This window comes from Sinocyclocheilus anshuiensis, unplaced genomic scaffold (assembly GCF_001515605.1).
Source record: "Sinocyclocheilus anshuiensis isolate Anshui unplaced genomic scaffold, SAMN03320099.WGS_v1.1 scaffold9, whole genome shotgun sequence".
In the NCBI taxonomy this organism is placed as follows: domain Eukaryota; kingdom Metazoa; phylum Chordata; class Actinopteri; order Cypriniformes; family Cyprinidae; genus Sinocyclocheilus; species Sinocyclocheilus anshuiensis.
In genome coordinates, this window is record NW_015540887.1 from 365,075 (window position 1) to 371,548 (window position 6,474).

Below are 6,474 nucleotides of genomic sequence, written 5' to 3' on the forward strand. Positions count from 1 at the left end.
CACCCGTATTTAAAGGTCTCTATATCCATTATTAAATTGTAAAATGCAAATTCAACCTTTAAACGTGATTTTATCAAACCCCTAAAAATCAAAGCAACATCAGTCTGTCCCATTCCAACAATCTTATTTTTACGTGACAGCCAAATAGCCAACTTTGCTTGGCCAAAAACAAAATTCACTAATACAAGGGTCTCCCTTGTGGAATGCTTATATTTAGGACCATAGATAAAGAAAAATTTAGTAAAAACCTCCCCTAATTCACGGCAGCATTCTTCTAAAAAACAAAACAGAGGAACAAGCCTTTCACATTCACAAAATAAATGAAAAACTGTTTCCGATTGTCCACAGAAAGGGCAACCCTCCCCTACCTGTGGATCAGTGTATGCTCTGTGTCTGTTCGTAGCTTTTATACCATGCACAATCCGCCACTGCAGGTCTCCAGACCGTTTCTCAATGGGGGGTTTGTACAAGGTCCTCCAACTACCTTTGGGGGAAGAGCCTGACCCAAAAAAGTCCAACCACTTAGACTCTTTCACACTCTCCAGAGTATGACAGTGAAGAGCCCTTACACACATCATATATAGTTGCTTCTTCCCAACAGCACTGAAATGTCCTGACTGCGGTGATGCAAAGGATAGGATGTTGCCTTCTGCTTCTTGCCACTCGCCATTTTCTGCAGAAACCTCCAGGTCTGGGAAGGATATTACTTCCTCCCCACCAGGTACAACCAGGGACACACTGTAATTCTGCGGCAAACGTTCCTGCACTTCGGTCAGAAGTCTCTGGGCAACTCGAACCGATCTTATGCCAAGCTTAAGAGCCAATGTCTCTGCAGACAACCAGCCAACCTCGGAGGCTAGATGTCCTACTTTAGTGATGTTTACGGAAAGAGCAGCATTCCTCAGAAAAATGGATTTAAAAATATCCAACTCGAGTGCTGGGTTGAAAAACAATGGTTCTTCCTTTAGCCAATGAAAATGATTGTCACTTAACTCTCGAGAAATCCTGAAAAGTGTCCATGATTTTAACACTGACTTGTGAAAGGATGTCAGACCACTTAAGTCCAGTTTATCACAATCCAATAAAAACAAGTGACGATCAAATCCCATCTTTCCTGCTCTTCTCAGAAGGGCACAGGCAACCCCGAACCAACTCATGTCCTCTCCATAGAGAAGCCTTTGAGCTGTCTGGAGTCTGAAGGCCTTTATTCGTGACCTAATGTCGATAAGCCCCTGACCCCCCTCTTGCCTAGGCAGATAGAGGACTGAGGCCTTCAGCCAGTGTTGGCCTGACCAAAAAAAGTCAATAAGTCGTCGCTGAATGTCTCTTATCAAATCTTCTGGGGGCTCCAGCACCATCATTCTGTGCCACAAAGATGAGGCAACCAAATTATTACAGACCAGTACTCTTCCCCTGTAGGAAAGCTGGGGTAGCAGCCAATGCCAGTGAGACAACCGAGCACACACTTTCTCCACTAGGCCCTCCCAGTTTTGCTTCTTATATTCATCAGTTCCCAAAAACACACCTAAATATTTTAAACCTGCCCTTCCCCATTTCAACCCCCCTGGAAGTAAGGGACCTTCACTATCTTTTCCACACCACAAAGCATCACACTTTGCCCAGTTAACTTTCGAAGAGGAGGCTTTACCGTAACATTCTAAGCTTTCTTCTAGATGTTGAATATCTCCAGTGCCTCCAATTAAAACCGTGACATCATCTGCATAAGCAGAAAGTTTAACAGGCTGCAGTGTATTAATTTGTAGACCCCTTAACTCTCTTCTTAGTTTACATAGTAAAGGTTCAATGACAATACTATAAAGCTGCCCTGAAAGAGGACAGCCTTGCCTTATACCCCTCTGAACCCTTATAGGAACACTAAGACCACCGGCCATTTTAATTAAACACGTAGCTTCAGAATAGAGCAGACTTATTAGTGAAATAAAATGATCCCCAAAACCAAAGGCTTTAAGTGTTTCAAAAAGATAGACATGATCTACCCTATCGAAAGCCTTTTCCTGATCCAATGACAAAAACCCCACATCAACATTATTAAAAGAAGCAAAGTCAAAAAGATCTCTCACCAAATGCAAAATTGTCAGCAATAGATCTACCCTTTATACAGTAAGACTGGTCCTTATGTATGATTTGTTGCAGTACACTATTTAATCTTTTGGCTAAGCATTTAGAGAGAATCTTATACTCAGAGCATAGAAGTGCCACAGGCCTCCAGTTCTTTAATAAAGTTAAGTCTCCTGTTTTTGGAAGCAAAGTTAAGACTACACGCTGGCAACTCTTAGGGAGACTTCCTTCAACAGTTGATTCCTGAAGAACTTTAAAAAAGTCACTCCCGATGACAGTCCACAAGCTCCTATAGAACTCAGCAGGAAGACCATCCTCCAATGTCTTCTTGAAACACACAGTGGAATAAGAGGCGTATTGCTGACAAAACAATTTTATATGTGCTTTCCCCACTTCCCACCACTGAATTATGCTATCAAAACGGGCCTTTTCAACTTTCCAACTTTCCCAAAATAACTTACATTTCTCAATAAAAACTTATTTCTGCCCTTACAATTAGCAGCCTTCCTGGTTCTAACTCATTTTTCAATAAAATTTTGGCTTTAACAGCAGGGGAAAAAAGCACAGCCACCCCTGCACTTGAATTAGTCCCATGACTGAGAACATGTTCTCCCTCCCACCACAACCTCCACTCAAATTCATTGCTTTGGTTACTATGAGTCTCTTGAAGGAAAATGACATTCAACTCTTTCAAATTAATTAATTCCGTTAAAAAATGATCCTTACATCCCTCATCCCATTCACATTAAGGGATCCCATTCTTAAGATCTCCATAAAGACGAAAGGGGGAAAGAGAAGACAGTATAGAAAAGAAATACAGATACAAGTCAACATATTCATTTTGTTTTCCCTCTTATTAGCCTCTCTTTTTGTCAATTTGCCTAATTGTCTAATTGCAATAATATGTTTCTTCAGACGAAAACGCTTTTGTTGTGAAAGTTCCTTGTAACTACTCACTTTTCGTGCCCACATCACAGAAGAGACAAACTTATCGAGGTCGGGGAAAAAATTATGGACTTCTACACCCGCTTTACCTTTTGTTTTATCAAGAAAGGAATTTATTTCTTCAACAGAGTACAAATCCTTCTCATATTCTCCTGCCATTTCCATGAAATCCGACCATTGTTCATCATCTTTAATGCTATCATCAGTTTTCTGAGATAAACTATCTAGTTCATCAGCCAGGCCCTCCTCAGCCCCTACAGCTGTCCCTGCATCAGAGGATACACACGTCTTCATCATCCCCGCTAGTAACATCAACAACAGCATTAGACCCATTCTAAATTCTTCCAGTAACAGAACTAGAACCAAGCTGGTCATTGCTCAAAGGTTTTCTAAAACCACTCTCAGTATTTCCAGAGCTACACCCAGGCTTTTCATTACTCACAGTAATTTTATCAAGCTTACTCACCTCATTCTGTCCCTTTACCTCAGCAGCTCCATCAACCTGCACTGGGCCTTTTCTTCCTTTCTCCTTCGTTTGAAGAACAGAGTTATGTATATCCATATTAGATGTAGATGGGCGTGGGTCATTTAACACTTCTTTTTGCGGGCACGAAAAACGTTTGTGCGCCAGGTCACCGCATTCAAAACATTTAAGACTCTCAGTGCTAGCATACACCATGTATGAATTATCTCCATGGGAAACGCGGAAAGACACTTCTAATGTGCGCTCTGATGAAGTTAAGAACATATAGACTACACGCCTAAAAGAGAGCACGTTTAAGCGCTGCATTTTTGCACCCTAACGGGATCATTTTAACTGGACCCACGATCTTCCCGAATCTCGTTAATTCTTTAATGATGACATCATTAGAAATAAACGGAGGGACATTAGAAATGGTTATTTTAGTAGCTGGAGCGGACAACGGGATGACCGGTACAAAAGCTTCCTTCACCCATATTCCGCTCACAGTCAGCTGATTCACTAAAGCTTCACTCGTCAAAAAGACAACAATCGCTTTGCTCATTTGTGAGGCCGACAGTATGTTATCAAACCCGACTTGCTCTCCTACTACTCCTAAAAGAGAGCACATGTTTAAGCGCTGCATTTTTGCACCCTAACGGGATCATTTTGACTGGACTCGCGATCTTCCCGAATCTCGCTAATTCTTTAATGATGACATCATTAGAAATAAATGGAGGGACATTAGAAATGGTCATTTTAGTAGCTGGAGCGGACAACGGGGTGACCGGTACAAAAGCTTCCTTCACCCATATTCCGCTCACAGTCAGACCAATTAAAAAAAAAAGTAAACCAACGGACTAAAAAGAGGGAAAAAACACTCACTCGCGCCAGCACACCCACTCTCGTGCAAACTCACTCAACGCATGCGCACAGAGAGAGAGAGAAAGAGAGAGGGAGCGCGAGAGTATTTTTCACATAACAAAATACAAACACTTTAAATTAAAAAAAAACAATCCATCACCAAAAATCTCACACAAAGCTCCTTTTAAAAACCAAATCAGCTCAAACTTTGCAAGATCATTCATCAATTTATAATAATTAAAATCTATTAAAATTCTGGATTTAACTGAATTAGCAAACACTGCTTTTAAATCATTACAAACCCCATGCTCATTTTTTTCTTTTCTTGTAATGTAAATTGCCATTTTAGCATGTCCCAATATAAAATTAAACAACTGACACTGATACTTGCGACTCTGTGAGTATTTAAAACCACAAATGAATTTCTTCATTGAAAAACACTCATTAAAACAATTAAAAATTTTACTCAAAACACTAAATAAAGATGTCAGTCTAGAACACTGCATAAACGCATGGAAGACAGTTTCCCTTTGTGAACAAAAAGAACAATTTTGATCAACATCCTGATTAATAACAGAAACAAAAGCGTTCACTGCAATAGCACCATGTAACAACCTCCATTGCAAATCTCCAATTCTCTTAGATAATGGTGACTTATACAATACTCTCCACTCAGGTTTTTCATACTCATTTAAATTAAGCATCTCACGCCAAGGAGTATCAATTCTTTTATCCAAAAACTTCTTATTAAAAATTTTAACACAAATTTTATAGCAGACCTTTCCAGAAGTAATATCTGAGCCCTTCACAATCAACCTATTAACTTCTATGAAACAGCCTTCACAATTTTCCATTGTGGGAGTTAAATATAAATCAGGAAAAGAATCGATACAATCTGGATTTACGAGCCCCATTGAGTAATCTAATAACAATTTCAATTCTTTTCCAGACAAAGTGGTCTTCCACTTGTCAAGTACTCTGGCAACCAGACGCATAGATCTCATCCCCAGCTTCTCAGTCATTGCAATCACATCTGAAAAATTAGCTCCAGCTACTTGTAGCACTTTCCCAATGGTTAAAATTCCAGAATTGATCAGATTTTCTTCTGTCACAGAGTAACTCAGTTCACTTGACAAGGCCAAACGTGAGCCAAAAATTAATGGCTCTTGCAACAGCCAGTACAAAGAGTTCACAGTCCGCTCCTTTGGAGTTTCGAACAAGGCCCACACTTTAAAAAGATTCCGATAAAAAACAGGAAACTTAGAGAGTTTCAACTTTTGAGGATCTAGCCAAAATATGACTCTATCCAATCCCAGGCCTTCAAACCCTCTCAATATAGAGAAAGCTGCTTTCTTCCAGTTTGAGTTCTCTGAGCCTGTTAAAAGTCTTTGTATGAACTGAATCCTGAAAGCAGCTGTTCGACTTTGTAGATGTACCAGTCCAAACCCTCCTTCTTCTTTAGGAAGGTACAGTACACTTTTTGGTACCCAGTGCAACTTGTCCCAAAAGAAATCCACTAAACATGACTGAATCTTAGATAAAATATCTACTGGGGGATCTATGCAACTTAAACGATGCCAGAGAGTAGAGGCAACTAAATTATTTATAACCAAAAGTCGTCCTTTATATGACATCTTTGGAACTAGAAACTTCCACCTATCGAGGCGCCCTTTTACCTTCTCAAAAGCACCTTCAAAATTTTCTTTAACAGCATTCTCATTGCCTAAAAAGACACCCAAGTATTTAAAACTATCTCTGGTCCATTTCAGACCAGCTGGTAAAATGGGTTCACCATGTAACCAACTCCCAGCAATTATAGCTTCACTCTTTTGCCAGTTTACTTTTGCAGAGGAGACATGTCTAAAATCTTCTAATGTTTGTAACATCACATTCACATCATTTTGATTACTAATTAACACTATCACATCATCAGCATAGGCTGATAATTTAACAGCTTCAATACCATTTAAAATCTGTAAACCACATATGTCAATTCTTAACTTAATTAAAAGAGGTTCTATAGCCAAGGTGTACAACATGCCAGAAAGAGCACAACCTTGTCTAACCCCTCTTAAAACCTTAAACGGAGAGCATAAGTCACCATTTATCTTCAATATACTCTCAAC